Source organism: Ursus maritimus, unplaced genomic scaffold (assembly GCF_017311325.1).
Source record: "Ursus maritimus isolate PB19 unplaced genomic scaffold, ASM1731132v1 scaffold_5, whole genome shotgun sequence".
In the NCBI taxonomy this organism is placed as follows: Eukaryota; Metazoa; Chordata; class Mammalia; order Carnivora; family Ursidae; genus Ursus; species Ursus maritimus.
This window is the reverse complement of record NW_024426663.1, coordinates 33,320,675-33,348,663: the sequence shown is the minus strand read 5'-3', so window position 1 is coordinate 33,348,663 and position 27,989 is coordinate 33,320,675. Positions and strand designations below refer to the sequence as shown.

The 27,989-nt window shown below is 45.7% G+C and overlaps 1 long non-coding RNA gene across 1 annotated transcript; it reads right to left on the bottom strand.

Moving 5' to 3' along the window:
• Window positions 1-43: 43 nt before the first annotated feature.
• LOC103663579 lies at window positions 44-27,860 on the bottom strand. Its single transcript, XR_568810.1, has 3 exons — window positions 27,745-27,860; window positions 11,092-11,137; window positions 44-324 (listed from the first exon to the last, which is right to left on the bottom strand). It is a non-coding gene; the product is annotated as an uncharacterized LOC103663579 (long non-coding RNA).
• Between the last annotated feature and the right edge of the window lie 129 nt (window positions 27,861-27,989).

Here is a 27,989-nt window from a genome sequence, read left to right as displayed (position 1 = left end):
AAAGCTCTCGTTTGTGAAGAGCTGGCTGTGGGTGTCTGTTTTCAGCTTCTGACCTCTGGGGCGCCTCATTGGCCTTGTTCGCTGCTGGATCCCTGGAGCAGGGATGGCTGAAGCCCCACACACCCCCTCCATGGCTGGTGTTGCTCCCCCAAACAGAAGCTCCTCATAGGAACCGTGGGGTAGACTTCTTACCAACAAAGAGAACTTCCTGTCTGGTTCTCAGTAGTGTCCCTGCCTGTCAAGGTCACCAGGGCACTGTCTGCTGACTGCAACTCACACCACTCGGCCTCATGCAGACCCCTCCGCACAACCAGCACCCGGCTCCTGTTGAACAACAAAGTGGAAATAAAGAAATTATCTATCAGATAGGTGATTCAGGACCACTCCAGTGCAACTTAGCTGTTCTGGTGTTTTCTACAACATGAAAAATCTCAAATCCTAGAGATAATAGTACATCAAACACTGTGTGGCCATCACCAACCTCAACTCATGGCCAATCCTGTTTCATTTATACCCCTGCCCACAATCCCCCAACTGGATTTTTATTATTTTTTTCAGGGTTTTTCATCTTTTTATTTTTTTAAATCTCTTTTTTCTTTTTTTAAATGGAGATATAATTGACATACAACATTTTGTTAGTTTCAATTGTTCCATATAATGATTTGATATTTGTATCGTCCAACTGGATTTTTAAAAAGCAAATCATGTCATCCTAAAATATTTCATTGCGTATCTTTAAAAGATAAAGACTCAAAAAAAATCACACCGTTATTATGTCTAAAAAAATTTATACTTAATATTATCAAATATCTAGTCAGTGTTCTATTTACCCCAGTTTTCTCTATTTTATTTTTACCTCTTCATTTTGCTTGAGTCAGGATCCAAATGATATTCACTTTTTGCTAAATGCATACTAAATTTCTAGTTATATTATACTATATTTTGGGAGGCAGACAGTTGGCAAATTATTAATTATACATTCATTATTCATTGTTATTATTAAATTTCACTTTCCAAGCAAAAATGTTTTTCAAGATTTTTCACTTTGTATCTCCTTCTCTGTCAGTTCCCTGAAACTCCAGGACTTCCCTGGAATTAGAAACTTATTTTTTCTGATTTTAGCACATTACTAGAGACTTTCCTAAACATGGGCCTAGAAGAAATATATACATGAAAACAAAAGGAGATCTTTAAGTGAGTGTTTAGTTGAGAAATATCTGTTGCAGAATAGTTTCAAGAGTATCTGAAAACTCTGACAACCTTTAGCATTTTTGACTTGGTAGAAAAAAGAGTTCTTTCCTCTAGAGATCATAAAAACTCCTTTGAACATTTCAGAAGTGGGAACCAGAGTCTCCTCTTTAAGAATTAATAAGCAGGGGCACCTGGGTGGCTCAGCTGGTTAAGCCTCCAACTCTTGATTTTGGTTCAGATCATGAGCTCAGGGTCCTGGGATGGAGCCCCAAGTTGGGCTCCACTTTCAGCAGGGAGTCTGCTTGAGATTCTCTCTCTCTCTCTCTCCTCCTCTTCCCCTCCCCCGCTCACCCTCTCTCTCTCTCTCTCTCTCTCTCTAAAATAAATAAATAAATCCTCAAAATAAATAAATAAGTAAATAACGGGCAAAGCCTCTTACTGAACATTAAAATATTACCTGGTACAATTTAATTCACAGAGGTTATTGATTGTGGACCTCTCGCCAATGAGTTCCCAATTCTCCCCAAATTAAAAATGAATATATTTTCTGGACATGCCTACAACTCTTCCTTTTAAGGTGGTTAAGTATAAGTGTGTGTGTGCGTGTGTGTTCACCTATACCCTCCTAGAATGTGATTTATGGATTTCTTGCCCATTTACTACCTGTAAATCATCAAGAGTTTTATGTCCCAAGCAGTCAGCAGTTGGTTATAAAATCAGCAGAGAGCTATGCTAAATAAACCTTTCCTGGATTGCTCTTAAGAATTGATGACAAATCAGAAAGTGAAGACAACTCCATGGGAATGATTCTCACCTGCCTCTGGGATACCACAAAGGGCTCAGATACAGGAATTTTATTTGTCTTGAGCTTTTTTAAGAAGATTAATAACCAGATGAACTGGGAAGGAGATCAGTTTTCTGGGTTCCAGAAGCTTTCTTCTGAAACAAAGAATTTGTCCTCCGGCACAAAACTTACACTTGTGTAAATCATAGACACAACTATGTGTGCTGGACTCTGCTGATACACAAGGGGCTGAAAATGAAGCTTATGTAAGAAGTTAGCGATCTTCCTGCTGGAATCCTCACATTTATTAGCTTAAAGAAATAAATTTAAAAAAGGAATATGTGTGTGTATACACTTTTTTAATATATATGTTTTGATGAATACGTAAGAACTGGTAATCATTTCTGACGCAGGGGATGGGAGACTTTAGTCCATGCTAATTAATAAATTTTTTTTTACCATGTAAATTTACTACCTGTTCATAAAATTATTTTTAGAATAGGGGAAGAAGAGAAAGAAATGATCTCTCTCCACGTGTTTTATTGTTAACATCATCTTCTTGAGTCCTGAGGTAAATAATGTTCATTGTCACCGCTGCTTATATATCCCACGGATAAACACACAAGACACATAGATGCAAATACGGTTGTATACAGACATGTGGACACGAGTACCTTGTAAATGAACAACACTTTTACATGGACACACACACACAAGGGCTCGGGGGAGAGAAGCCTCGCTCACCCTGTGTGTGCACACACATCCGTGTTGTTGCTAAAGTCCTCTGCGGGCTACTGTTCAATGTTAGGTAAACACCGACCAATGTCAGCGGCGCAGCAGCCCACGGAGGGCGTCATGAGTCAGATACCACAGGCTCTTTCTTTGATCATTTTCTCAACCCAGCCTCCACCTTCACACCTTGAAAAACTGCTCACCACAGCAGCAATTCACTTACCTCTGTACCTTCGGGGGTGAAACGGAGAGTAACCTAAGTTACCTGATTCCTCATCGGAAGGAGCTACGGGATTAACTGCGCACCATTTCCTCCTCTCCCCTCTCTGGATGGGTGTGCAAGGACGTGAGTGCCTGCAGCAGCCACCCCCCCCTTTCCCTCTGGGGCCCTCCCGCTATCCAGCTTCCTTCTGGGCCTCTGGGGCCAGCCTGATCCCACTTCAGCCAGGAAGGACGCCCTGATCCCTCAACAGTCTGAGCAGGAGCCACGAAAACATGTTTGGAATTTCTCAGAAGGCAAATAGACTACGAAGGGAAAACAAAAAGCTCTGTCTACAAAGCTCCAAAGAGAACAGGTTCAGACTAGAGTGTGTCTGCCTCTCATTCAGACTCACCTTCGGGGGTCACCTTTCTGGTCCCCTGCTCAGCTGACCCCCTGACCCACCTCCCGGCTTACTCTGTGGTTCTCGAAAGCCTGTGGCAGGAGGCACCACAGCTACTTCGATTTGCGTATTTGGCAGACATCTTCTCAAACCTGAACAAAGTGAGTTTGTCACTTCAAGGGAAGTAACTGACAGTGTTTGTGGCCCACAATAACATTCAACCTTTCAAGTGAAAATGAGAATTTCTGAAAAACTTTTATTTGTCATCATGAGCTTGACAACTTCTCCAAAAGTGGACTTTAGTTGTAAGATCAAAGTGGTATTTAAAAATGTGATTTAAAAAAATATTATATAATGAGATATGTCAACATTTGAAAGGTCTGAAAAACTCACTGAATGAATATTTTCCACACGTGCACTAGATGATATCACAAAATCATGTGCATGTACAACACGCGTTCAACATACTACATGAACCCATGGGTTTTCATGTAACGGAGTACACAATATTCATTGATATGATTTCAGATTTCACATTGCAACTAGCCTTTAAGAAACTGCCATGTGAGTTTTGGTGTAATATCAAAGAATAATACCTATGGTTATCTCCAAAGCTTTAAAAATACTTCTATATTTTCCAACTTACACATCTGTGCAAAACCAGGTTCTCTTCATATAGCTCAACCAAAACAACACATTGCAACAGATTCAATGGAGAAGGAGATATGAGAATCTGGCTGTCCTCTGTTAAGTTAGATATTTTTTTAAAATTTGCAAAATTGGAAAGAAATACCACTCTTCGCACCTTTTTTTTCTACGTTGGAAAAAATATGTTATTTAAAACGTAAACTGCATATAATTGTAATTTTTATTTATTTTTTACTTTTTCTATTTTTTTTTTTAAGTTTGTTTGTTTTAAGCAATCTCCACACCCAACATGGGGCTTGAACTCATGATTCTAAGATGAATCAAGAGTTGCATGCTCTTCCAACTGAGCCAGCCAGGTGCCCCTATAATTTTTATTTTATTTTATTTTTTTAAAGATTTTACCTATTTGTTTGATAGAGAGAGAGAGTGAGAGAGAGAGAGAGAGAGAAAAGGAGCAGGGGGAGGGGGAGGGGGAGAGGGAGAAGCAGACTCCCTACTGAGATGATGATCAGAGCCGAAAGCTTAACCGACTGAGTCACCCAGGTGCCCCTGTAATTTTTATTTTTATGTTTTAATTTTTTTGAAGGTCCTGGAGCTATTTTAATTTTTTTCAGCTTTATTGAGGTATAACTGACAAGTAAAATTATAAGATTTTAAACTGTACAATGTGATGACTTGATATAGATAATGTAATTTTTTAATGAATAAACAAATAAATATTTAATCTTTTTTGGTTTTCATTTCTAATATGGTAAGTACTAATAGATACCACATAAAAAAATTCTTTGGGTTCCTCAATATATTTCAAGGGAATAAATGACTTCCAAAAGCCGAAGTGTTGAGAATGGCTAGCCTATATGATTAGGGGCAGAGAAGAAGGAGTGGCAATGAGCCGACCTGAAACACTACATTTCCCAGCCTCCTTTGCAGCTAAGTTTGAGCATGTAATTCAGTTCTGGCCAACTGGATGTAAGAAGAAGTTTGGGAACGGGGCTTTCAGAAAGACTCCTTGGAAAACAGATAGCTAGGGGAATTCCTTTTTTGACTTTCTGCTTTTCCTCATTCTGAAATACTACAACTTATATGTAGTCACAGAACACCCAGCAGCCAGCTCGGACCATGAGATGACCTTGAGAATAGAAGCTACTTGTTACACAGATGCAGCAGAAAGACAGAAAAGGTTGAGTCCTCAATGACTGTGATGTTGCCTGATTGTCTACTGCAGACTTCTTTTAAATGAAAGAGAAGAAAAGTTTTAAATCTTGTTTAAGCCACCATTATTTTGATTTTTCTGTTACATTTAGAGAAACCTGTTTCCTTTAAGTGTGACAGTGTGTTAAGATTAGCCACAAAGGGTCTATCTTTACATGGATTATATAACTATTTCTTATGTATTTTTAAGATTGGGTTTCACTCCCATGCCAACCATGGTATCAAGGTACGACACTGAGAAAACATTATTCAGGGTTAGCATTACAGGCACTCAGAAACTCGTTCAACTCTTTAATCAACAAACTTTCAGGAGGCTCATGCTATTGGCAGGCAGAGAGCCAGGCACTGGGTATACATACCCTCAGAGCCCTCGTGGTCCATGGAGGGAGCCACCTCATGGCTCTGCTGTGGGCCCCACGGTAAGAGAATAGACTATTCTCAGTATATAGAGAGAAGCAGTTGATGTATTGACAAATCTCATTTCCATGACTAGCCACGTCAGTTACTGAACGCTTTCTCAGGCTACACTATCAATATAGTAACTGGCCTGATTTGAACATACAGTTGCAGAAGGCCAACAAACCTTGTCCATGGAACCACCTGTTACTAAAATCTTCTAAGCAAAGGTAACTTTCTGTGGAAGCTTAGAGCAGTCTCCTCCCTCCTGTAACACAAAGTCTATTACCATTTACTGGGAACATCCTAGGTGAGGACTGGGTGAAGGAGAGATGTACAAAAGCTTACTCATGAAGGCTGGCAGATTCCAGAAGGGGCAGCATCTCCAGAGTAACCAGGTTTCTCTCAGGCTGCTTGGGTTTGGGGTGGGCTCAGGCCAGACCTGATCACTGCGCAGCCTGCTGGCGATTAAACACGATGACACTGTTGATCAAGAACGACAACGTCCGCAGAGTTGTGATTAGTAAGGCATACGCTTCCCTGACAGGGAAAGCAGGCTCAAGTATAAGCCCAGGTGGGATGCCGCTTATTAGCTAAGTGACTTTAGGCAGGTTGCTTAACCTTGCTGAGCACAAGAAATTGTTATGTACGTTTTCTCAAATAATGCTGTTCACTCTAGCAGGTGGACAAAGAGGCCAAAACGTGCTTACATACATTGGAGAAATGATTTTTCTATTAATTTTCCCCTACCATAATCCATCACTTGGAATTAGATTTGTTTTCATAGCACTAAAGACCCCAAATAACATTAACTCAAACAGGAGAAGTTTCTCTCTTCCCTATAAAAAGCCCAGACGTAGGTAGGCTGATTCCTATCATTGGTGGCCTCGATGCCTATCTTCCTGCCATTTTTATTCGGCACCTTGCTTTCCTCTTCCAAGCCATCTCATGTCCAAGGTGACTGTGGAAGCTTAGCATTATGCCCCCATTCTAGAAGGTAGAAGGAAGGAGAAAAAGAAAAGAAAAAGAACACACCTCACACCTGATTCTATTCTCTTAAAGAAAGCCCTCCTGGAAGCTCCATGTTATACTTCCACTTCCGCCTCACCGACCAGAGTTTGGTCCTGTGGCTTCAACAAGCTGCCAAAGCATTCTGGGAAACAGAGTTGATTTTTGTTACTGCTGTTCTTTTGCAAAGGGAGGAGAGTAGAATGGATGCTGGGGAGGGACTAGAAGCCTCTTCCACACTTGGTCCTCTCTCTCTCACTCAGTCTAGATTCAACTATCTGCTCAAGAATGTGGAACTTTTCAGAAAATATTTGTTTGGAATCCCTCTGCTGAACCAAAAATATTAACTTTGAAGTGCCAAGTCTAAGTACACATGCCAGATGCAAGGTTTCAGCCAAAGAAGCTTGCCTTGTAATTTTAGAACGACAGATGCGTGCATCAGCAGGAAGCATCAATGAGTTACAGAGCATCTAACTTGTAAAACAGGCAAGCTTTTGACTGAACCATGACACCAAGAACTTGCTGTGTTACATATTTGTCTCATTTCTCTGGGTTTTTGTGGGATTTTCAGTGTCCCCCATCTTCACATTTGAAGGACATTAGTTGTTAGGGAAACAGTGACATTAAATTCACATAGCAGGATTAAATGATACTGACATATTCAAAACAAACTGCATTCATTCCAGAAGCTGGGATTCAATAACTTGAATTGTTCAGCATTTAACTTGTTCCCTGAGTTTGGAGTGGGGAGAGAGGGGGAGAGTATAGGAAGCCAGACACCTTTGGGAGCTGCCATAACTTCTTTGAGGCATTAGAGCTATATTTAGTGCAATTAACTTGCTAATTCAGAAAAAACTACTACAGTTCCCTTGTGGCCTGAGAGAGTAAAATGCAGCTGCTAACAGTGGCTGATTTACAACCTAGGCACCAGGGGAAATAAGCCAGATTCTTCTGAGCGCCTAAATCACTCAGTCAGGAGATCAAAACAGCATGCTTACCCTGGGCAGAGCACCAGAGTTATGCAGCCTCCAAAACCGGGTTTGACAAACTCCCCANATTAGACCCCTGCCTCTCCCTCACCCTTCAGAAGGATGCAGGAAGTATAAGAGAGCCTTCAAAGGCTCAGAGGTCAGTACCTATACTCTCTTCAACCTCAATCCCAACCCAAGGGAAACTGTGACTCAAAAGGCAGAGAAGTATATACTCAGTCTGTGATCTCTCCTACTAGCAAGTTCAGGTCATTGAAGATGACATATGTGTACGGGCAGGGCCAATTTGAAGGGCTAAGACATTGTACACCACACATTCCCCCAGTGGACACCATTCACAGCATAGTCTAATTCAGTGGTTCTCAAACATGGCTGCCTGTTAAAGCCACCTGAACAGCCTGAAAAATCCCAATGCCCAGACTGCATCTCAAACCAATTAAATCAGACTCTCTAGAGGAGGGACCAAGATGTCTATAATGTTTAAAGTCTCCCAAGTGACTCCAATGTGCAACCAAGTTTAAGAACCAATGGTCTGACTCACATCGACTTTGATGTGAATGGTGCCCCCTGCAGCTATACTGGGGATAACCAACACAGACTGAAGTCACAGCCCTGGGTGGGAGTGGAGAAGCAAAAACGTGGCAGAGGACAGTAGAGAGATGAGTATGCCTTCCAGAAAGAAAGAAAGAAAGAAAGAAAGAAAGAAAGAAAGAAAGAAAGAAAGAAAGGAGAGAGAGAGAGAGAGTGAAAGAAAAAGAAAGAAAAGGAAAGAAAAGAAAAGAAAGGGAAAGAAAAATAACTGAAAAGGAAATCTGGAAATTGGGCCCCAAACCAGCAATCTGTGCCTAGGGTCAAAAATGAAGGCATCGTATAATTTGGGGTTTCTGAAAGGCTTACACGACCCTCAATTTTACTTCTAATCTGCCCCAGATCCTGAGCTTCCTTTCTTGGGTATTTTCTAAGATTTGTGTTTTATGTAATTAAAACAGCAACTCCCACTCAAGTCTCCCGTCAGAGTTCACAAAGCACTTCTTCAATTCCATCACTCCAACCAGGGCACGCAGCTCGTCCAGACGTGGTCCCGGACTGTGGGGGCTGAGCCGCCTTCCCTCTCAGACCCAGATATCATTAGAAGCGAAGGACTGGTTTTCCATGAGCTTCTACACAGAGCTTTTTCATTTATGTTGTCTGCTGGGAATTTTTTTTCTTTTCATTTTCTTCTTTTTCAATTTCTACGCAAAGACTGAGAGGCTAGAGTTTGCGGGTGAAACCAGCACTTGTGATGTAGCGTCCTCCTTGCCAAACTTCTCCCTCGAGCTGGGGCCTCAGGTCAGAGGGCCCCACTGACCCCTCCCTGCCACCAAAAGGCCCCATGTTTGGCACAAGGGAAACACTCAGTGGCACTTAGAACATGTGCATATAGGTGAATAATTCAGGGGCAAACCATGCAAGGAGAAGAAGGTTCTGGGTGCTGAGAGAAGAGTACGTCCCACAAGAAGTACTAAATAGTTGTAAATCTGGCTGAGGCTTCTCCCGGCCTCCATCTCCCCTCAGCCTTGTGAAAGGCGCCTCCTACACTGTCCCGATGAACGAGCATGCAGTCCAGGACCTTGGTGGCCCTCCCGCTCCCCTGCGGTCACTAGGTCTCTGGTCCACATGCGAAAGAGCAGAGCAGTCAAGGGCTGACTCCCGTAGTCCCATGATTTGGCTCCTTACTGGCTCAGTAACTTTGAGTATTTCTCCGAAAACCGTCATACGTCTGCCCCCTTTATCTGTTGAGTGGAACAGTCTGGGCCTCTGTGTTCCTTAGCACGTGCCTGGAGCCTTGGTAGGAGCTTCATAAAGTGAGGCAATGGTATTCTCGTACAGGCTCCGGTCTAAGATTTCATTGCCTTCCCCAGGGAAGACCAGCATAGGGAACCTGGTCACCCTCCAGCTACCCCACCCCCACCCCTGACCGGACGGGGGCTCTGTCACCAGACCACAGTGTGTGTTTTGTGGAGCTAGTGATAACAGAACCCTGTGAGCAGAGCACGGCAAACTTTGAGGTTGTGCTTCCATCTTGTACTTTAAGGACATGGAGTGGTGTTTCAAAAAGTAGGTTCTGGAGTCAGAATGGGTTCATCTCACTCCATCATTCTGTTATGATCTTTGGCAAGTTCTTGCCTTCCCTAAGGCTCAGTTTCCACATCTGTGAGGCGGAAGCAACACTATTATTCAGGTCAAACGCACGGCTTATTGAGAGAGCCAAGGGATATAATGTCTGCACATAGCCAGCGCATGATAAGAATGATGCTACTGGGAAGTCTTCTCTATGCCCCCGTCCCCACGAGCGAGGCCTATGGCTCTCTTTGGCCCCATGGCTTCCCACGGCAGTTCATGCCAACCTCAGGCCTGCTCAACCCCAAGCACTCCCAGAAAGCCCCATTTTCCGGGAGTTCCCAACCAAAGTGTCCCCACCTCACAGAAATTCCTTACGTCAAAGAGCGTTCTTGCTTCCTAGGGCGATCATCACTCAAGAAAATCTTTCAACAGTGGATCACTTATCTCTTCTTTCCTATTACTCCTGTGGGCAGACCATGTCCTGTTGCAGCAGGGTTAACAGCTTTATTCCAAGACACTCGTGCCATTTAAAATGGACACTTTCTCCCAAGTGTGCCACCCCATGGCCTGCCAGGCTGCTCCCCGGCAAACATGGAGGGGTGCCTGCCCGAACTGGCAACTCCTATGCCTAATAATAACTTGCACCCTGGGTGATGAACTATTTTGTGTTTGTTCATGGCCCGAGTCCCACCCACATCAACTTGACATCACTGTTTCCATAGTAAATAATAATCTTCAAATGGAATACAGCAGGAGCTGAAAGCCCCACAAAATGCAGCCAAATGAGACAAACATGTTCCTTACACAATGGATACAATGGTGTGGTATGGCCGCAAGCCTATGTATTTATGTTCCAGATGACTTCCATATCTCAACCCCTGGTTCTTCCATTCAACAAGGAATGGGGAGGACTTGCAACTATGAAAACAATACACCACAACCTCACAGATCCTATGGGAGCAGATATTTATACAGAGAGACATGACTCACGTTAACTGTTAAGACTTACTCATGCAAGCCCGCATCTGGAGCATGTGTTAATCCTCAACATTTCAAAGTAAGTATTTGGACTTGAGTTCTCTACAGCATTTAAAACAGACCCTGGAATCCTGCTTTCATTCACTCACTGTCTGGAGCCCTCACTTAGGACCCAGGATAAGTTCTTTTCACAACTGCTGAGATCTTCAAGCTCAGGTGTTGAATGCAAGCTCCTTCAGGGCAGGGCCCTGTCTTGTAACAGATACCTTGATTTCCCCGAACCCAGCACAGGGTCTTACACACAGAAGTAGGGGTCTATGTTTACTGATGGACAGAATGACAGAGTACTGCCCAAAGGAGAAGACAATCTTTGCGACAGGTAATATCTGAATACATTTAAGGGCATTTAGTTCCTGGACATTGTAAAAAGACATTAACTCATCCTTACCTTCCTGTCTCAAAGCATGGTCCGTGGATCAGCAGCGTGACATCACCTAGAGGTTGTCAGAAACGGAGAATCTTAGGAACAGACCTCCTGAGTCAGAACCCTCATTTAAACAAGATCTCTTGGTCCTTCACATACATACTAAATTTTGAGAAGCCCTAGTGGGTCTACACCACCTTCATGTCTGTTCATGTAAGGGTCTGGTGTGTGTGGCGGGGGGAAGAGAGAGAAGCCAGTAATAACATTCACTGAGTTCAAAAAGAGCCTAGGAGGTAGGCACTATCATTATTCTATTTCACCAGCTAGCAAGGTGTGGAGATAGAATCAAACCTACAGAGTGCACACTCATAAACCACTATGTTATATACCCCAGGAACTGTAGAAATCTTGTTAATCCAGCAATACCTTGGAAGGATTCCAACTTACAGCCAGGAAGCAGCTTCTTACGTGAAGCATTTACATATTGAAAGGACCTAGGGCAGCCTATATTCCATACCTTACGTAACACATGCTTATTGTAGAACAATGAGAAAATACAGATAAGCAAAAAGAAGTAAAAACCACCCAATAATGACAGCATAGTTAAGATTTTAATAAATATTCTTCCATATATCATTGTTTTAATATTTATAAGTACCTGTATGCAGATGTGTATATTCATACTTTTTTAAAGATTTATTTATTTATTTGAGAGAGAACGAAAAAGAGAGAAAACAGCAGGGGAAGGGCCAGAGGGAGAGAGAGACAAGCAAACTTCCTGCTGAGCAGGGAGCCCAATGTGGGGCTCGATCCCAGGACCCTGAGATCATGACCTGAGCTGAAATCAAACTGGATGCCTAACTGACTGAGCCACCGAGGTGCCCCTATTCATACATGTTTTTAACAAAAAAAGGAATCATGGTTTCCATACTATTGTGTGAATTTCCCTATTTTAAAATACCTTTAGAAGTTTAGATCTCTCCATCTTTCACCATCTCCCCTTCTCTGTACGTGTTCTTAATTCCCACCCATCCTTGAAGGATTAGCTCAAGATTCACCTCCTCCAAGAAGCCTCCCTTGACCACCCAGCCCATGGGCTGCAGTGATGCTTAGCTGACACTGCCGGCCTGGCCACATCTGCCTGTGTGTGAGTGTAACCCTCATTCCTGGGCCACCCCAGCTCAGAATAGGGTCTGAATGATATTCACAGGACACTGACCTTCAGCTTCTGCTCATGGCAATGCTGCAGACACAACAAGTTTCTTCCTCCAGGTTCAAGGGCTCTCTCGAACGTCTCACACAAGTGTCCTATTTATCCTCTGCCGTGACCCAGTGTGTCTGTCCTCCCCATGCCGGCTGTTCCCTGCTCCCTGAACTAACTTGTTCACTGTGTTCACCTACCCTCTCCTGGCCACAGTGGACAGTCAGCTCCTAGCTGGGTTGGATTAGAATTAACAAATGAAATTGCCAATATTCTGTTTTTGATCTACCTCCCTGGCATTTCCATGAGGTTCACCCACATGCTCCCACTCTTGCATTGGATGTGACCACTCCTCTGCTGAGCTCTGACAGCTGTTCCAAGTACCTGGAGCAGACTCTTCCCACCTGCCTCATGCTCCATCACTAGGGTGCAAAGCAGAGCAAGCTCTCCTCTTGGCTTCCCTCACGTTCCTGGGGGACCAGGTCTTTCACTGAAGCTGGTCTTTCTCTCAGGTAATAGTACCTTCTGCTGTAGAGGCTGCCCCAGTGCCTTTGGGTGAGCTGGACGGGAAGACAAGCTGAGTGACCTGCATTGGGCAGTGCTCTTCACTCACTGCACACCTATAAGCCTGGCCTGGCTGGGGCACCACGGGGGTGGAGCCCATCCATGGTCACTGTCTGGGAGGTTAAGGGTGCCTGCTTCCCTGCTGCGCGGCGTCACCATCTCCCCCATGAAGCTACTGCCCCCTGGCCTCTCTCATGCCCGAACACCCCGCATCTCTCATGGGTGTCAGCTCACACTTTGCTCTGGGGTCCTTGTTGTAATTAGCCTCCTCTTTCTCCCCATTTGCTGGGTAAGTGAGCGTGAGGGCACACTGACGGGCTCACCCGGGCTTTGAATTCCAGCTCCAGCACTGGCTAGCTTGCGTCAATTTCTCTGGCCTCTCAGTGTCTCATTTTTCTTATCTGTTGAAAGGAGGTAATAAGAGCTCCTGCTCCATTGGGCAGTTCTGAGAGTTAAACAGAATCACCTGTGAGAGAGGCTTAGCGCGGTGCCCAGAACACCGCGAGCACCTAAGCCTAGGGCGAAGACACTGACATGTCTTCCCCTGAGCACTTGGTGCCTGACACGCCGCGGTGGGTGGTTAAGGCTACCTGTGAGAACTGGAGGCCGCTGCCCTGTGCCCATTAGAGAGAACGCGCACTGCCGTGAGGGAGAGTGAGCGCGTGGGGGCATGCGGGAAGGAGTCTGCGTCCCAGGGTCTCCTAGGGTCTCCTAGCCCCTGCTCATACCCATCACACCAGACCTATCATCTCCGGGGCACATTTCCGTCCAGCACCCACAAACACCTAACCACCTGCAGGGTGCTCTGGAAGCTTCCGACTAGAGCAGTGCAAATTTTGGAACCTTGGAAAAAAGCATCCTCTCTCCATAAAGCAATCATTTAAGCCCCAAGAACCTGGGAACCAACTGAGAAACATCATAAACATCACAATCTGACAGCTTCAAAAGCAGATTTTCAGTTCCAAATATATACAAAGACTCCAGATTGATGTATAACTTCTGAAGATCTGTGCAAATTTCAGGCCAAAACACAAGCAGGGACTCTGCAGGGAGAAATGCCCCAAACTGTCAGCGTTCCTGGGAGCTGTCAGCGCTGGGCGAGCGCTCATTCCTGGGAGCAGGCTGGGGCTCTGGAGACACATATGTTACTGGTCAGGGCTCCCTGGCACTTTTGAGCCTTCTCCATCAAAACCCACCCAAAAAACACCCCCCCCGCCCGCTTCTGCCCCCAGCATCTTCACTTTCATCTTGGCTACCCCCTTCTATGTACCACGATGGTTTTCACATTTAGTGTCATAATAATACATATTAAGTTTATATTTAGCTCTATTTTCAGGGAGAGATGTATGTAACCAACCCTACAGCAGGCTTGACCAGTGGTTAGCATTCTCATTAACTGCTCTAGCTCTCAGTGAGGATTTCTTCTAAATACGGAAGATTCTGGAAACGTCTGCCACGTGAGCATGCAGCAGGCATGCATTTTCACAGGACCGGCTACGTAATGTGCACATGAGTACAAAACGAAAATGCGGGCCTCCTTCTTCAAAAACTACCAAGAGTTTCAAGATGGTGACAGCAGAGCATTAAACCCAGAGCTGGGCTCTTCTACGTATGAGGCTCTAGGTGACTGTACAGGTCTCATACCCATATCATCAGCCCTGCATTTTAGGCCACAATATCCAATTCAAGGAATGGCACATGCCTTTATTTCTCCAAAACAAAATTTAGTATCCAAAAAATTAGGGTGTTCCATCCCCCAATCCTGGGAGCCTACTAGAAATGTGGGCTTATGTGGTGCTACCCAGTGGCAGGTGTGGGAAGGGAGGCCATGTCCTTGGGCCCCCATGGTTTCCCTCTTTACCGCTGCTCCTTTGGCTATGTGAAGCCACAGCTGACCCCAGCTCCTCACCATCAGTCTTCTAGGCACTCCTGGCAGCTTAGAGAGGCACTTACCACAGACTTGGCAACCACTATCTGCCCAGTCTCTGCCTCCCCGTGTTTCTTGACCCTCCCACCCCTTGCAAGTCTGCGATTGGTTAGAACCCTTTCTCAGGATCTGGCTGCTTCCACCTAGTCAAGACATGGCCCTCTTCCCTCTCCTCTGAGGTGTTTCCAGATTAATGCCCTTCAGAGGGCCTTCAAGAATACACTGCTGCCCTCTTGCCTGAGGTGGGAAGAGGGAAAGCAGTTGCTTATCTCAGTGAGGCAAGTTTTTTATATTCTCACCCCTGTTGGCTTCACCAAGGTTGTGGTGAGACGTGGGCCTCCCATCTTCTGGGTCTTCAAGTGCCTTTCTCCCTTGGTATCTGTAGAGGACTGAGGAAGACCCGTGGGAGATGAGGAGGGGTAAGCACATGGGGTAGATGCAGTGGGATGCAGGGGAGAACTTACTGAATTCTGAGTCCATTGCTTCTATTGCTATGACCTCAATTTCCCCATCCGTAGGATGGGTGGTAGCGCCTGCCTCCCAGGATGGTTGGGAGGAGGAAATCAGATGGAACATGTATCAGGCCCTTTGCCACTGTTAGCTCTCTCTCCTCCCTTCCCTTCCTCTCATCTTCGAACCTCAAAGTGACTCCAAGCCAGAGGAAATCAAGGAGTTTTGTAGATTTGGAAAACTATCTTAAGGTGTTCATAACAGACTGTTGAGTGAAAAGTCAGGGGATAAACTAGCCTGTCCAATTCCATTTATGCAACATTGCACACATATCCATTTGCACCAGGAATGTTTGGAAAGATATTCATCAAAATATTAATAGTGGTTTTATTTGAGTGCTAGGATATCAGGTGATTATTACCTTGTTCCTAACACTTTATGAATTGTCTTAATTTTTTGCAGTGAATATGTCTTTTAAAAAAAACTTGAAAGTGTCACAACACACAACTATGTAGGATAAGAGTGGTTAGTTTAGAAGATTTCTAAAGGCGAATGCATGACACTGTCTACATGAGGACCCAGGGCAAAGACAGGAGCGTAAAATATAAGCTCTAAAAATAGTTGCCCTCAGTATAACCTTGCCCATCCTCTTTAAGAATCATTTGGCAGTATCAAGCAGTACTGAGAATCTATATTCTCCATGACCCAGTAATTGCACTTCTTATTATGTTCCCTGAAGAAACTCACACCTGAGCACAAAGAGATACTGAAAGGGTGTCAGCTACAGCCCTGGAAACAATAGTGGAAACTAGAAACCATGCAAACACCCATTGTCTGGGTCCATTTTGGCTGCTATAACAAAATTACCTTAAACTTAGTGGTTCACAAACACCAAACATTTGTTTCTTACAGCCTGAAAGCCAGGAGTCCATGGTCATGGTGCCAGCAGATTTAGCATCTGGCCAGAGAAGACATTTCACATTTTAGTGGCTAGAACTAGTCACATGTCCCTGCAAGGTGTCCTTTTAAATGAGAATGGAGCTAAATGTATCTTTATGTTGCAATTATTCTTTAAAAGAGTTCATATGTAGCTTTGTCTAAACACGGGAAACCAGATTCTCTGCATGTTTTCAATCATTTTTTAAAATGGGTTAAAAAATCTTGTAATGATTTCTGGTGGGTTCAGTAAGCTCATTGTTATGCAAAGAAGTTGCATTCAGAAGCAGGAAGCTACTTTATTTGTCGAAGAAATCATTTCACTATCCCAGACAGTGGCAATGTACATTACTGAAGCTCAGAGTTCATTGTACGGAACTGAACCACTGTAGGAAATAGGTATCCGACTCCACGCTTTCTCAGAAGCTTATTTCACTGTTAACTCCTGCTATTACCAAAGAGTAAAAGTCCCTCTCAGCCTGCACATCTATTTCTGTCTCCAACTAACTGTAGATTCACTCTTAGTTTTGTTTTTTATTATTCATTTTCATATGTTTAATTGTTATTAAGACATTCTGCAAATATCTGCAAGGCATCCTGACCCACAGTTGCTGAAACGCCTTGTCTATACACAGGGACCTCCTTAACTGGAAAAGCAGTGCTCCTTAGAATCTGGACACCCTTCAGGGAACACAGTGCCAGGCCAGCAGGGGACCCTGCCTGCAGCATTTGTCTTTTGAGGAACTATCAGGATACTCTTACAGGGAGGAGGTACAAAAGAGATAACCTAGGGGGTGAGCCTCGCTGCCTCCCACCACAACTTCAGACTCTGTGAATTCGGGTTCTGTCTGCAGAGCCACCATTGCCCAGTCACCCTCTGGCAAAACCAGAGCTCCTCTCCGCCTCCTCTCTCTCCCCGAGGCCCCTAGGGGAAGATGATCCTGCTTTCTTGGAATCTGCCCTTCCCTGGCCCTTGTCCGTGCTCTCCTCCTTGCATCTGCCTCTTTGCACTTGCTGTTTGGCTAGTCTCCCAGGCTCCAGTTTCTCCCATACCCAGAGTCCTCTGCCCTGTGCCCTACTGGGACTCCACCTTCCCTCAAAACTGCAGCAGCTCCCCCTACAGGAAAAAGGAGGAAACGCAGTGGGGCCTCAGAGCCTTCTCCAGTGGGATCCAGACATAACCATTTCCCCCACTTTTCCCTGCACAGACCTTCAAGCACACTGCGACAGTGTCTATCACTGCGAAGGAGTGCCTTTGGTTCAAACCTCATTTTCACAAAGAGCTTCAAATTTAGACTTCCGACCATAATCTGCAAATGAGGCTATGCATAGAGTCTCACAGATAAACTGACAGATGTTCCCACGAAACTTTATCGTAGGTCTCCTGTTACTGGGCCACGTTATCGGAGAGAACCATAAATTAATATATTTTAATTAAATGATGTAATTGTTCTGTAATTATATTTTCTGTAATTTTAAAGCATAATTATCTAGTATTATGTTTTGTGTTAAAATAGTTTAGTTGTTCAGTGTAACATATTTTTCAATAATCACAAAGGCTATCACTCTGTTGAGCATTTCTTTCTCTTATCCTTTTCTTTCTTCCTTCCTTTTTTTGGTGGGGGAGGAGGGAAGAGACTAACTTTTTAAGCACACGGAATCTTTTTTTTTAATGACTTGGTTTTCCTTGTTTCTGCCTTGGGTGTGGCTTTCTCCCCTCCTCCCCAAAAGCATCACTAAGCTCCCCCTGCCTAGACTTCTTCCTGCCAAGCTCAAGCCAGGCTCCTCCAAGGCCTCACCTTCTCACCTCTTAGCCTTGCCACAGTGCCCCATAAGCCTTCATGCAGGCTGCTGAGGATCACGCTCATTGTGCCTGTCTGTGGACTCCCCTTAGGGAATATCCTTTAGGATGGACATTCTTAACCAGAGGTCCTTGGATAGGCTTCAGGGGGCTCCCCATGAACCCTCCAAAATTGGGCAAAATCTTCTGTGCATGTGTAGTTTTGCTTTATGATGAGAGAATTATAGCTTTCAGCAAAGTCTCATAGAGCCTGTGACCTAAAAAACATGATGAAGCCCTGAGGTGCTCCGGTGTATATCACAGAAATGAAGGAAAGAATTCAGCTGCCTCATCTACAAAATGGGAATGAAGATGCATGCCTGCATGTGAGGGGTGCCCAGGAAATGGCAATTATTAGTATTCCTGACCTAGTCCCAGAAATTCCTCACAGGAAGGAGTTCCCCACCCCAATGCCTTAGATCAGAGGTTCCCAAACTTGGGTAATCATCAGAATCACCTGGGGAGCTTTAAAAATACAGGTTCCTGCCCTCCATTCCAAGCCCAAGGAAAGAATCTCCGGAGAGAACCCAGAGATCTACTTCTCTATCAAGCCTCCTTCCTGATAGTTCTGATGGTCAACAAGGTCTGGGAGTCATCTCCCCCCTTCTCCCCAGACTTGCACCCTACTTCCACCACGCTTCCTCACCCCTGCCTTTACTCATTCTGAAAAGTACATGTGTTTAAGGAAACGGCTAGAGCCTCTGCGAGAACAGCGGGCTGCAAATGTCTTTCTAGAACAAAGAATTAAGTATCTTTATAATTATATCCAGGCCTATATTTAGGCCATGGCTCACATGGCCTCTTGAACTTCAAATAAATACCTATTTTGTTCCTTGTTTAAACAGGTGTAGCAATATTGGGGGATACTAGATTTATCCAGGCAGGAAGGCAGCTCCCACAGCTGTCAGAAAGCACACTGCCCTTTCATTCCTCACAAGAGGAAAAGCTAATTATACTGTCATAGTGCAAAATAAATGTACAATTTCTGCCCCTGAGCTCACTGAACCACTCAGGGCAAATTTTTTTCTGGGCTGCTCTCTGGCAGGACTCAGGGCCAGCTGGCTTGGCCCATGCTCAGAAGTTTTAGCAGCCACTAATAGTGGGCGATTCTGGATTGGTGAGGCCTCCTGTCCCCAGAATGCCTACACTCTCATTTGAACACATGCGCACACACACACAGTCACACACTCCTATCTACACGCATACACATGCTCTCATATATTGCACACATTCCCGTATGCTAATAGGCAAATTTCTCACACACACTCATGTGACATGCACCCAAATTTTCACACACACACACACACACACACACACGTGCGAACACACTTATGTACACACTCACACACAGACACACCCCTCCTTGATGCCAGAATGCACCCCCCAACCATGATTGTTTGCTCCTGTGGACTTCAGACTTCCAGTTCCCTGTCAAAATCCCTGAGACGTTCCTGTTTTTAGGACTTAAAGTCTCATCTCTGGAAACACCCCTCTCCCTTAGAGTCCTGGGCAAACTGAGATGGCTGGTCAACCTAAAAAGCATCTGCCCAGACAGAGACCCAATATGCTTTCCCAGCCATGCAGTGTCCTGTGAATGAGGGTCTACCGGCTCTCCTGACAGGCGCGCTCGGGCTCTGACAGCTCCCATGGTTACTGGCTTGGCAGGGCTGACACCCCCAGACAAGTCCTCACAGTGACAGCAGGCATCTACACAGCGCAGGTAAGGGATATAATCCGACTGGGTAGGGATCCTACAGTGGTCCTGACTGCACATTAGAATCGACCTGTACCTTGATGCACAGGCCCCACCAGGACGGTTTAATTGCCTGGGGCCTGGGACCTGGCACCGACAGATTTCTCTAGCTTCTGAGGGGATTTGAATGCAGTCAGGACTGACAGTCACTGAAGCCAGACAAAGTGTCCAGCAGCCAGGTCACTCCCTGGAGCCTTCCTTACCCCTTGCAAGTATGTGTGGGGCTTACAAACCTGGCGACCCGGCCCAGGTCATGTCAGGAGAGAGGATTTCTAAATCTCCCCATTCTTGGACTTTGAAATGGACATGTTATCCTGTAAATGGATAGACCCAAGCCCAGTTTGCATATAAAGAATGTCCAATCATGCCACTCACTGGAGGTTCAACCCAAACCTTATTTGCAACCAAAAGGAGCTTTCCAAGTAGCAGTTTTGACTGTGGCTTGCCACCTACAATGGCAGAAAAAGGCAGTTCTCTGACTGTATGAGAGTGAGTATTCCTGTAGATGGAACAGCCTGGGGATGAAGAAGAGTGGCTTGTAGGGGCAGAAAATGGGCTGGAGGAAATAGCAAGGACTTTGGAATTCACTGAAGTAGAACGGGCATCCTTTCTCTCCACCTGTCAGCACTGGTATTTGAACTATGCCGAGCCTCAGTTTTACCAAGTACATCACAATACCCACCACAAAGTTCTTGCTAGTGTATCAGTGACTAAGCACAGGACCTGGGTTAGTGATGGCGGTAAGTTAATGACAGATGACAGCTCTTGAAACAAATGAACGGGGATGCTGTTTAATTCTTCGTGTTGTTCCAGAGTGTTCCTATCAAATCCAAAGAGAGGGTTCCATTCGCAAGTCACACAAACAAGTAAGTTAACGGAGGGTACTGATTTCCTGTTGTCATTGTAACAAATGACCATGAACTTAGTGACTTAAAATAACGCAAATTTATTCTCTTCTGGTTCCGGAAAGCAGAAGCCTGAAATGGGGTCCACTGGACTAAAATCAACTTGTGGGCAGGTTGCATTTCTTCTGGAGGCTCTGGAGGAGGATCCATTCCCTTTCCTTTTCCATCTTCTAGAGGCTTCCAGCATTCTCTTGGCCTCTTTCTCCAACTTCAAAGCCAGCAGTTCAGCATCTTCAAATCCTCCTCTGACTCTGACGCTCCTGCCTCCCTCTTTCACTTATAAAGACACTTGTGATCTCACTGAGCCCACCCAGGGCCATCTCCCCATCTCAAGATCATTAACTGAATCTCATCTGCACAGTCCCTCTTGCTATGTAAAGCAACACAGTCACAGGTTCTGTGGATGAGGGAGTAACTTTTGGATGGCCACCATTTGCCTACTACATGGGACAGCTTTGTCACTTTTAAGCTTTTTACCTTCAAAAAGTTTTCCTCCAGGGGCGCCTGGGTGGCACAGCGGTTAAGCGTCTGCCTTCGGCTCAGGGCGTGATCCCGGCGTTATGGGATCGAGCCCCACATCAGGCTCTTCCGCTATGAGCCTGCTTCTTCCTCTCCCTCTCCCCCTGCTTGTGCTCCCTCTCTCGCTGGCTGTCTCTATCTCTGTCGAATAAATAAATAAAATCTTTAAAAAAAAAAAAAGTTTTCCTCCAGTCTTTGACACCTGCTCCCACTTAGCTGGTAGCAGATGCTGGCAGAAAGCTAAAAACATCATTGGACAAATTAGCATCACCAGAACATTCAGAAACTGCCAGTCACGAACTTCAATCATTTCCTTTGTGTGTGTATCTGCATCTGTTTACTGATGGTTGTGATTTCATAGTACGTGCCATAACACATGCATAGTTTTTGCTTGTAAAATTGTTTCTAGCACATTTGAGGGGACTAATCGGTGACATGGTGCCCTGCAGAGATGAGCTTGACAAGTCTGAGGACCTCTGCCCTCTGACAAGTTTGAGGACACCCCCCCCCTCGCCCAGGGGCTGCCAGGCTTAGAACTTTACAAGACCACTCTCCCCCCTAGAGGGGGACCATTGGCAACTCCCCCATGCATTTTTCTATTTCCGCTCCAGGAAGGCCAGGCCTGAATATGCAGCAAGCTCCTATGTTCTTCAATGGAGTCGAGAACTTAAATCTGGAGTTTGGACAGGAAACTGGAACTCAGTGGGAGGTCTGTGAGGGTGGAGGATGGGGGTGCTTCCAGGCTTTCAAAACACAAAACAGGTGGTTTTCAGCGGTGCTGGCTGGCTGGGGAGAGGTGGGGAGGGGAGAGGAGGGGTGAATACAAAGTAGACAGGCTTCTGGATGGGTGGGGCTGGGGCCTGCTGCCTGGGCCAGCTGCCTGAGAGTAGAGAGTGACAGGTGAGGGCCCAAACTTCCCTGCATGCCGCTCTGGAAAATCCTGGGACTGCCAAGGGGCGCAGGGAGGAACCTCAACTCCGGACTGGGAAATGCTCAAAAGTGGGAGTCCAGCCAAGCTGAGGCCCCTGAAGAAGACGACCAGGGAACAGAGTGGCAGGAACTCCTTCCTCTGATGACTCAGCAGTGATGTGGGCAACAAGGAATCTGGAGCCATGAGCCCAGCCAGAGGCAGCCTCAGCCAAATCTGACAGGCTTTAATTATTTTAGGGTAAGAAATCTGTGCTTTGTAAACTTGCCAGATGTCTATGCTTTCGTGTATTTTGATTTCTTATTTGTTTTAGTTTTTGTTGTTGTTGATGATGTTGTTTTGGTAAAACTCTAAATAAGAAGAGGGTCACAGAGTCCTTGTCCTTTCCTGGGAAGGCCCAGCTGGAGAATCAAGGAATCCTTGTGCAGCTGAGGCCCCTGGTGAGGTGAATCATAGGAATGTGACCAATCTCAACTCCAGCAGTGGCGCTCTGCTTGCGAATCTCCTGGGAAGTCTTTAATTACCTCTTGAACACATTGTGTGAATGAGAGAAATGGTGATTCTAGTGGCACGTTAAGCATGGGGACAATAAGTGCAGGCCCTGAAACTCACAACTTAGCCATGTCCCACCCTGATCACCCAGAAGGCTGGATGGCAATGCATTTTTAAGTAGCTTGGCAGATCATGGAAATGCCGCCTGGCTCCCCAAAGTGCCTTAGCTGCCCATTTTCTCTTCACCCTCTCTGGCCCTTATACAAACAAAAAATAAATAAAAGCCTACAGTCTTTGCAACAGACCTGCCTGACATCAATTAACACTAACCTCTGGCAAGTGGCAATCCTCACAGAAGCTCCAAGATGTTTTCAACACGAGGATTTTAATGTGCTCTCTAAAGTGTGGGTAAAGTATGAGTATTCTAATGGCCATTTTCCTGACAAGGCGACCGGACTCAAGATACTAAACGGTGACACTAGTTAAGTGATCCTGTGAGAAAGGGATAAATCTGTGCACAGAATAAGGTCCAAGGGCCCCAATTCCCTGCACGTTCCATTAGACATTTGAAATCTCTCACTCAAGCATGTAGCAAATGGGTGTCCCAGGACTGGCAGCTAACAGATAGGTCCCAGAGCTCTGATTCCAAGCTATTGTCCAGAGAACATCTCCACTGTTCACACTTGAGGGGGGCAGGGGGAGCGGCAGCAGAGAGAAGGGGTGGGTAATTTATTCAGGAGCTGGAAGCTGAGAAACAGATTTGGTAAGCAAATACTTCAAAGCTCACTAGAGAACTCCCATAAAACACAGACCCTCTGCAGCAACCAGGGAGTGATTTAAATCCACTTGGAATTTCTAGGAGGAAGGAGGAAGACTTACCAACTCTGTTCAGAGCCTCATGAATAATTTCACCTGACACAGGACACTGAACCAGCAGAAATCTGGGATGTATGAAGGAAAATCAGTCTCCAACTAATCTTTGTTACTCAAGTCTTGTTCCTAAGTGAGGAACCAGGGTGGGTAAGGGAAGCCTAGACAGGAAGTTCACCATTTTTAGACACATTCGTTTTTTTGTCTTTGTGTGAGAAATGTTGGATAGGAAACACATTTCCTGGCAGCCATAACCTCGCTAGCTGCATTGGCTAAGAGAGAGGCTGCGCACCCACGGACTGCCAGGATGTGGACGTCATTTGTAACTCCCTCTAGGCTGGCAGACAGTGAAGCGGGGACTTCAAATGAAGTCAACACCTAAGCCCGGGTCTGCAAAAGTGGTGGCTACAGGTTACTCGTGTTGCCTTAAACCCCAGGCTGCAATCCCCTCACACCCCACCTCCTACGTCCACACTGCAGACCCACTGCCCCCACCCCTCAACGGCTCCTCAAGTTATTGTAAGGAAGCGGCCGGCCCTGGCCTTGTGGAAAGCGTGTCCCCGCGGGTCCTCGCCACTCTTAGATGGGCGGGTAGGGGCAGTGGTGCGGTGCGGAGTTGCCTGAAACTTCTCGAAGATCCCAGGGGGCGTCTCGGTCCGCAGGAATCCCTGCTGTCCCCCCTCAGAGCGCAGCCCTTCCCGTCCGCCCAAGCACAGCGCATCCGCTCGCGGCCTGGGTGCCCACTGCCGAGGTGGCAGCGCCGGCGGCCCTAGCTGCCCGGACCGAGGAGAGGTCGCGCTGCTTTGCCCCCGATGGCCGCAGGGGGGCAGGAAAGAAGGACTAAGGACACTGGCCCACCGAGGAGCTGGCGGCGCGCGGGTGAGGGGAGCCGGGGGCGCAGGCGGCCGGGACCCCGGCGGGCGGAGGGCGCGGGAACAGACCCTCGGAAAGAGCTCCGCCTGAGCCACCCGCCGCCACCGCCTCCACACCCGGCTCTGACCCCCGAGGCAACTGGGGCCCGGAGCCCCGGATGCGCCGCACCCTCCCGCCGCTGCCCGTGCCGGCCAGGGGCCCGCAGCCCCCGAGAGCCAGGGGCCATCACGGCAGCCTCCGAGGGGAAGGTCCCTGTGTCCCTTCTTGCCCAAGGTCCACATCTGCCCTCCCAGCCTCTGGCGTCGGGCCATTACTCTCGGTCTGCAGACGCCACGTCCTGGAGGTGTTGAGAGTCTAAGGGACATCATTTAGAACATAAATCGATTATGCAAATGCTAAGCTCTGTGGTTCAGAGAGTTTAAATTCAGGGGCCAGCTTTTTACATCTACTTGACTGGACACCACTCCTGGTTCTGTTTTCGCCAACCGTAGCTCTTCCACGCCAGCTCTATCTCCTAGTACAGACTTCCACAGATTTCCATCATTCCACCCCAAAACGTTACAGTAAACGGCTCTCTTCCCTTCATCAAATCGTCTCCACTTCGCCTCTTCCTGCTTCCAAATTTAATTCCTGACGCATCTGAACCGAAACTCCGCTACAGTTATGGCTACAGAGCCCAACACAAACGCAAATGGCCCAGGAAAAGGGGGGTGGGGCTGAGGCTATCAAAAATCAAACAGCGTTTTTGTGTGTGTGTTTTTTTTAACCTAGTAGACATTAAATTGCTTCATAAAATATTTCGTCTGCTAAAAAAATTTATTCTAAAATGAATTGCACTATGTTTCACTAATTATATTTATTTTGAAATTTCAGATAACCCTTATAGACTAGACCATGTGCAATTTTTATGTTCATTAAAACTACACCTGGGGGGCCCCTGGGGGGCTCAGTCGGTTATGCAGCTGACTTGGCTTAGGTCGTGCGAATGGGGTCCTGGGATTGAGCCCCTCCTTGGGCTCTGCACTAGGCAGGGAGTCTGTTTCTCTCTCTCTCTCCCTCTGCTCCTCCCCCTGCTACTGCTCTCTCTCTCTTTCTCAAATAAATAAAATCTTAAAAAACAAACTACACCTGGGTTCAAAAGGATTGTGAGACATTTGCTGTTATGACCTTAATAAACCATGGTAGTAGAAAAACCAGAAAGCACCAAGAGGGGGAAACCACTAAAATGTAAGCCAGTGGTATTTACAAAGTGGTCCTGAAAAGAAAGTCTTTGTCTTCCTCCTCCTTTCCTCATCCTGTTGGCAAACTGTGTTCAAGTGAGGAGAGAGCGCTTGGATCAGTCCACTGCCTGGTCCTTCCTACTATGAGCCAGGAAAGCGGGGTCCTGATTATAGCTTGGTCTTGTTCACCCTGGGTGAACACACGGCTGGTCACACTGGGCAGAGAGCACCATCTGAGTGTGGCAGCACCACCAAATAGGACGGCCCTACTCCTGGAACCTGGAACCCAGTGTTCCCAAGGCGTGGCTCTGTGGGTTGCTCCTTTATGCTAGGACTCCAGGGCCTTCCAGCTCCTCAGCGTCTGCTTTTCTAGCTTGGCAGTGGCCCAGGCTCCTGATTTTTCACTTTCCTTTCTCCTGGCTTCTTTTCTGGCAGTTTGGCTGATTCATTAACATCTCCATCAGAGGGTGGGCAGGAGAATAGGGAGCTTGAAACTCCACTCAGCTTTTCTTAATGGTGCTTCTAGTGCTGTGCTTGGTGGGAAAAGAGCCATACTGTTGGCTAAAATGAGATTTTGGGATTATCTGTGGATTTAATCTGGTCTTCTCACATCTACCATTTCCACAAATAATTAGAGATTACTAGATACATTCAGAAGTTGCATTAGCCTTAAAGAATCTGGAGAAAATCTAAATAGGCTTAAATACCATCTTGGAGTCCAGAATGTTAAGCTCTATGCTCCAAATAATTAACATTTTTAAGGCCTTCCCCCCTGCCCCCAGGACCCCGTGGTTAAAATCACTACTAGGTAACAATTTACTGAACACACTTTAAATATAAATATTTTGCAGGAAGGGTGAGCAGAGTAGAGAAGCAGTAAATGCACTACTGTTGCATAAAGAGAAAACGGGCCAGGCAGTTTTGGCTATTTGAAACTTCTCTATCATCCGAACATATATTCTGATGTGGGAAGTCTGAGAGGATTTTTGTTATTAACCTATGTGGGAGACAGGCAGGTGGAGGATGATTTGTAGAGCCATGCCCTCTCTGTGGGCACGAGAGTGCCACCCCTGCTCCTGGAGAACACCCTGGGCACAGGGTGTCCATCCAGAGCAGTGGGTGGTGCTCACAGAGGGAGCATGGCCCTTCCTCTGCCCTCAGAGGGCTCCTTCCAGAGAGCAGGAGTGGAGGCAATGGCATTCTTTTGATTTTTCTTTCCCAGTGGGAGTCCTACATTAGCACTGACATGAAAATGGCATCCTATTATTGCAGGATGGTGGAGAATATGGTAATAATAGTATCTTGTGCTTCTGAGTGTTTGACAGTTTTCAAAGCAATTTTGTATTTGTTCTCTTATTTGATCTTCATAATAACTGTGAGGTAAGGACGGGTATGATCATCTCCATTTCTTTCTGATGAGGAATTTAGCCACAGTCAGAAAGCTAGTAAAGAACAGAGTCGAATTAGAATCCAGCCTTTCTGACATGCCTTTCTGGCATACCATTAAAGTTCTGTACTAGGGGCGCCTGGGTGGCTCAGTTGGTTAAGCGTCTGCCCTCAGTTCAGGTCATGATCCCGGGGTCCTGGGAGCCTGCTTCTCTCTCTCCCTCTGCCCGCCTCTCTGACTGCTTGTGTTCTCTCTCTGTGTGTCAAATAAATAAATAAAATCTTTAAAAAAAATAATAAAAAATAAAGTTCTGTACTAAAACATCATGGTTTCTTATGTGACTGCATTATCACGCCTGCTCTATGTTCATTAAATGCTCTATACTCAAGCATGCTAATTTTATACTGATTTAACTATGCAAATTATACTCATGAAAAAATTGTGTCATCTCTAACACTGTCTCCTTCAGAATACCACTATTGCAACTCTGCCCGTTAGTTGTATTTCCCCTCCTTAATAGTCAGCAAGGTGTTAATCTAGCCATGTGGGACAATTTCCCAAAGTCAATTAAATTGACTTTCAAAAATCACCCACTATTCACTTTATCCCGTGACTCTACTTTCCCATTACTAGAATCTGAGTGCATATTAAGATATTCCCCAAAGGAATGGGTCAAGATCACACCTTACCAAAAGCAAACAAACAAGCAAAAAACAAGCACAGATAAAATGTTTAGTATGCATAACAACCATAAATTTTATACCTATAGATATTTTTAGGAAGATTGATAAAAAATTCTCTGACGTACTCACGTGGCGATAGTCCGATTCATGCTCAAAAAAGCACTTCAGCTTTTTCCATCAACACCATTCATATGTTAGAACACTGACTCTGCAGGGGCCTCCCCAGAGACTTTCCTTAAATCTCCGCCAGCCTGCGGGGAGAAAGAGTGGAGATATCACATAAATATCTGCATCGAGTTCTTGGATAGAGTTGCACAATGGCCATAGATGGTGAAAGGTAGATTTCCCCTTGTGACTATACTCTTGGAATATGT